At 38.1% G+C, this 6386-nt stretch overlaps 1 protein-coding gene across 1 annotated transcript in view; it reads right to left on the bottom strand.

Moving 5' to 3' along the window:
- Positions 1–4582: 4582 nt before the first annotated feature.
- The window catches only part of syn3 (synapsin III), a 52342-nt gene continuing 50538 nt past the window's right edge, over positions 4583–6386 (bottom strand). Inside the window, exon 14 of the mRNA XM_056456304.1 lies at positions 4583–6386. This exon is cut by the window's right edge and continues 2633 nt beyond it. The gene's annotated coding sequence lies outside the window, so the exon portion shown is untranslated.

Raw genomic sequence — 6386 nt, 5'->3', positions numbered from 1 at the left:
CATCTGTGTCCTGCTCATCTGTGCGCGCACACACACACACACACACACACACACACAACTCACACGGAGGACAAAACACATTAACCAACAAAAACACACACACACACACACCTGCAAACACTTATAGGCACATGCACACACACACACACACACACTTAACTCAATGAGAGGACACAACACACACACCAGTGTCAGTCGGGTGTGTGTGTTATAGGTTCTGTGTATTTATGAGTGTTGGGTGTTTTTTGTGGGTTTAGTGTGTTGTGTGAGTCAAGTTTGTGTGTGTGTTGTACATGTGTCTATGGGTGTGTGTATGTGTGTGTGTTAGACATGTGTGTATGGGTGTGTGTGTTGTACATGTGTCTATGTGTGTGTGTGTCTATGGGTGTGTGTTGGGTGTGTCGTGTTCATATAGAAGATAATTACACACACGTCTGTCTGAGAATAGAAACAGCAGAAACCACACATTCAACCCAAACACACACACACACACACACACACACACACACACACACACACACACACACACACACTCCACATCCGAGCAGTACATTGCTAACACAGACACACACACACACAGCTGAAGACACAGCGACTGAACACACACATCTCCTGGTTTCAGAAGTGTGTGTTCTGGAAACGAGGACAGATGAAGATCAGGATGAGCCTAGAGCAGCAGCGTGTGTGTCGCCCACCTGTGGAGTAATACAACACACACACACACACACACACACACACACACTGACCTTTATTCAGGCTAAAACAGGCCTTTTCATTAACACACACACACACACACTGTCAGCAGGATAGCAGGTTTAATTCTGTCTGAATAATAAAGTGTGTGTGAGTGTGTGAGTGTGTGTGTGTGTGTGTGTGTGTGTGTGCAGTGAGAGTTTGCCCCTGCTCTTCAGACATCAGGGCTTTTACACTGGACTTTAGCAGATTTACTGTGTTTCAGCACGTTACTTTGAACACACACACACACACACACACACACACACGCACACACACACACACACACAGTGTCCTGCAGCAGAAAACATTCTTGAGTGGATGACTTTATGATTTTTCCATTATAAGAGACTCAAGCAGCAGAAATCCTGCAGAAATGAAGCTCTCCGACAGGAAACTGAGGCTCACACACAGGAAGAACACAACACCACGCACGCAGCACCACAACAGAACACAACTGTTTACTCTAAACTCACTGCTAAAACTTCAGTTCAGTTGTTGTACTGTGAATGCTACACTTACAGTCAGCGCTACTGCATATGGAGAGAACAGTGTGGAGCCTACAGGTGGTTTATAAGGCCCACTCACCTGCCTGAAGCTAATTCTATCTACATACATTTACTCTAAATTCATTCATCTTCCTTCAGCTTAGTCTCTTTTTTATCAGGAGCTGCCAGAGTGGAATGAACCGCCAACTATTCCAGCATATGTTTTACACAGAGGATGCCCTTTCAGCTGCAACCCAGTACTGGGAAACACCCATACACACTCATTCTCTCACACACAGACGCACACACTCATTCACTACGGCCAGTTTAGTTGATCAGTTCCCCTATAGCGCATGTGGAGGACCCGGAGGAAACCCACACCAACACGGGGAGAACATGCAAACTCCACACAGAAACACTAACTGACCCAGCTGAGACTCGAACCAGAGACCTTCTTGCTGTGAGGCCACAGTGCTAGCCACTGAGACACCATGCCGCCCCAATTTTTACAAGTTTACATTTTATAATTGCAACTTAAAATTCTGAGTTAAAATTTCGCAATGGTGTTTTTTATTCTATGTTTACGTTTACGTTTATATTTCTGAGTTTTCATCGTACCAATCGAAAACTTTCCTCAAAATTAAAACGTCACAATCTGAACTGTTTATTCGGAGATATTAGTTTACATCTTACAACTGAAATTATTTATCTAAATTCTTGATTAAAATGTCGCAATTCAAACAATTTTACTCACAATTATAGTTTACATTTTATAATTGCATAATACTTTCTCCTCTTATTCTCTAAACTCCACGATTTCAATTTTTAATCCTGTTTACATTTTACAATTCCAACTTATTAAATTCTGAGTAAAAATTTCGCACATTTGAATGTTTTTACTCACAATTGCAAATTTATTTATAATATATTTCAACTTTTTAGTCTAAATTTGGAGTAAAACAGTTTGAATTGTGAAATTTTAGCTCAGAATTTAAAGTTTACATCTTACAATTCTAATTTTTTTCTTTAAATTCTTAGTTGGAATGTACCAATTCAAACAATTACACTACAATTATACTTTTAAAGTTAATACTCTAAATTAAATTCTGAGGTAAAATTATGCACTTGCGTTTTTTATTCTATCTTTACGTTTTACAATTTCAGCTTAGTAAATTCTCTGTACTTTAAGAACTTTTTCACTCCATTATAAATTTAGATGTTTTTAAATAATTTTTTACATTTTCGCAATTCGAACTTCTTTACTCACAAATTCCACATTTATTTTACAATTTTAACTTTTTACTCTCAATTCTGAGCAAAAATTTAACAAATCAGACTATTTTACTAACAGGTCAAATTTTACATTTTACAATTAGATTTTTTTACTCAATGCTGAGTTTGGATCATACCAATCCAAGATTTACCCTCTAAACCCCGAGTTAAAACTTCTCAATATAAACGTTTTATTTGCAATTATGTTAAAATGTTGCAATTCAAACTATTTTACTCAATTCTAAATTTACATTTTACAATTCCAGCTCTTTACTCTGAACTCTGAGCTAAAATTTCACAATTCAAACTATTTTACACAAGTCAAAGTTTACATCTTACCATTACAACTTTTTACTTTAAATTCCTAGTTAGACTGTACAAAATCAAACTTTTTACTTATAATTATAGGTTTCCATCTAAAAATGTCAATTTGTTTAATCTAAATTCTTGGTTAAAATGTCGCAATTCAAACTATTTTACTCACAATTCTAGATGAACATCTTATAATGCCATTTTGTACTATAAACTCATGGGTAAATGTCGCAATTCAAATCTTTTATCTTACAGTTCCAACTTTATACTCTAAATTCTGAGCTATAATTTGGTAATTGAGTGTTTTTACCCAGAATTGTGAATTTCCAACTTGCGTCAGAAGTGCAGGAGTCAGCGGAGTAAAGCCAGAGGTGTGTTTGTTTCTCAGCGCTGGAAACACACCGTGCTTGTCTGCTTCTTGTTTTCTCATTATCTGAGGGTGATGTATTTGCTGGGTTTGTTCTTTAGACAGGCGACAGACGAAGAGGACACATGATCACATGATGACATCACGCTGAAATGCATCATGGGACTGGACTGAGAAAATACCTGCGGTCCCTCAGAGTCACACACACACACACACACACACACGTCCATCTCATCTTTCTCTTTGTTTACTAAAGGCATTGCTGTTGCCATGGAGACCAAGGCCTTTCCTTGTTTTCAACTTTAACTTTGCATTTCTCTATGGTGACTGAGGAAAAACGCAGGAACTGCAGCACACATACACACACACACACACACACACACTCCATCACAGACACACACACCATCATACACACATATAAACAAAAAAACACACAAACACACTCGCAGACACACACAAACAGAAACACACACAGAAACACACAGTGAGAGAAACACTCACCATACACACTCTCTCTACTCTTCTCTCTCTCTCTCTTCCTCACACACACACCCACTGAGTGACGTCCTGTTGGTCCTTGAGCAGAAACTGTGAATCAGTGAGTGTGAATGAGGGTGAGATGCTCAGATTAGCCATCAATGACAGCAGATTCACACACTTAAATACAAATGACTATTCTAAATCATGAAGATGACCACACTAGTGTATATTACTGCATTTTTACTAGTATTTACTACTCTTTAAGCATACTGTAGAATTAGTGAACTGATCAACTGTAATAAATACTGCAGTATACTTTAGTTTTACTACAGTAAACATGGGTATAGTGCTGTATAATACCCTATAGCTGTAGAAAACTGCATTATTGGCTCATCTGTTTATATTACTATAGCATTACCATAGCAACTGTAGAATCACCACAACAGATCAATTACTATAGTGGTTAAGTTGCCATAGCAACTGTAGAATCACCACAACAGATCAATTACTATAGTGGTTAAGTTGCCATAGCAACTGTAGAATCACCACCACAGACGAACACGAAGTACTGTACAATAGTAGTTCAAAAACACTGTAGTTTTTTCTATTAATTACTATAGTACTTTTTCATGTGCTTGGTTTAAACAGAAGTAATGATAATTTAATGACCTATAATTATTTAACTCTAAATTTAAATGAGTCAACTGAAATAGTTAAATGATGTGTGTAAATTCTACAGAAGACGAGCCCATGTTTGTGTGTTTTCTGCAGTATTTTGACTCACCGTGTTTCTTTATCTGTATGCTGCTGCCATCTGGTGGACCACAGCAGAACTGCAACTCAATATTAAATTTGAATTTACATGTTGACTTTGAGCTGATTATTATAATAACCTCTAAATAATTAATGAATGAATGAACATTACAAGCTGTTCATATTAAACACATTTGACTTTAATAGCATTTCCATTCATCAGAGACAAAATATAAAAACAAAAACAATGAAAAGTTTTCTAAACACAGTAAATATGGAAGGTGGTCAAGATTCAGTCTATAAACAGTGCACGTTACATTTGTCCATGTTCAGATTTGATCAGTTTGAATGTGAAGAGGTGGTCATTCATTTTATGCAATTATATATATATATACACGTTCATATGATACACGCTGTCTGATTACAATATCCTTCATGAATAAACATGACATCTGATGATTGAACATGTATCCCAATGTACAATACAATAATCATATGCAAATATGGTCTCAAATAGAGCAATTTAATTGGTTGATTTGTTCATATTTCACGTTTTGTTCATATTTTTGTCCCTAATCACCTTCCATGTTGAAGACAATGATTTACACAAACACTACAGACGCTTCATGCCACATTTACCGCGGTAAATCTCCTCATATGTTCATTTTACACCCATGACATCAATCAGGACGTGACTGTGATCATACTAGCTGGTTTTGATTGACTGTAGGAAACTATAAATGAGCTTTTCCTGCACAGTCACGTCCTCTGCTATTGGATGTGTGTGTGTGTGTTTAACAGATTCACCTGCGATCATTCATACAGAAACATCTGATTATTGATGCCAGACCGAATGAAAACTCACGATTCATGCAAATGATGCTGACGACAAAAACACTGAGCCACAGATCTACGCAGATGATTCATGAATCAAAAGAATCATATAAAAGATTCAGCATCACAGAGTCTCGATGACGTGGAAGCCTGTTTCCGACAGGTAAGAAAAAACATATATACTTTAAAGTCGATATTATGACTTAGCAAAAACGGAATTATGACATGTAAAGTCGAAATGAGGACTTCAGAGATTGAAATGTGTCATAATCATATTATGACTTGGCAAAATCAAATTACAAGATAGAAAATCTAAATGATTCATTTATTCATTTTCTTTTCAGCTCAGTCCCTTTATTAATCAGGGGTCGCCACAGCAGAATGAACCACCAATTATCCAGAACACGTTTTATGCAGCGGATGCCCTTCCAGCTGCAACCCATCTCTGGGAAACATCCATACACACTCATTTACACACACACACTATGGACAATTTTGCTTACCCAATTCCCCTGTATCGCATGCGTTTGGACTGTGGGGGAAACTGGAGCACCTGGAGGAAACCCATGCCAACATGAGGAGAACATGCAAACTCCACACAGAAACACCAACTGACCCAGCCGGGACTCGAACCAGTGACCTTGTTGCTGTGAGGCGAGAGCGCTACCCACCGTGTAACCTAAGATCAAAATGATGACAGTTCAAAATGTAGAAATGACATTGTTTTGCCAATAGGTGGAGACAAACAACCATCAAAAACGACTAATCTAACAAAACATGGTTAATTTAAGCTAGTTAATGAATCATGAACTGAAATGATAATTAAAATATTCATTTATTTTATATAATATAAAACATACACTCCTCTATGACCCGCCGCCTTATCGTGGTGGAGGGGTTTGAATGCCTGGGTGATCCTAAGAGCCATGTCATGTAGGGTCTCCCAAGGCAAAAGGTCATAGGTGACAGGTCAGACTGAGTGTGGTTCAAAATCCTCTTATGAGTACAAAAACACTGAGGAGCGTGACCGTCGCCCGGTACGGCCCAGCCGAGGCCCCACCCTGGAGCCAGGCGTGGGGTTGGGGCTCGTTTGTGAGCACCTGGTGGCCGAGTTTTTTCCCACAGAACCCGGCTGGGCTTAGCCCGAA

This window comes from Danio aesculapii, chromosome 4 (assembly GCF_903798145.1).
Source record: "Danio aesculapii chromosome 4, fDanAes4.1, whole genome shotgun sequence".
Taxonomy (NCBI): Eukaryota; Metazoa; Chordata; class Actinopteri; order Cypriniformes; family Danionidae; genus Danio; species Danio aesculapii.
Note: the sequence above shows the minus strand (reverse complement) of the source record. Positions and strands in the feature narration are given on the sequence as shown.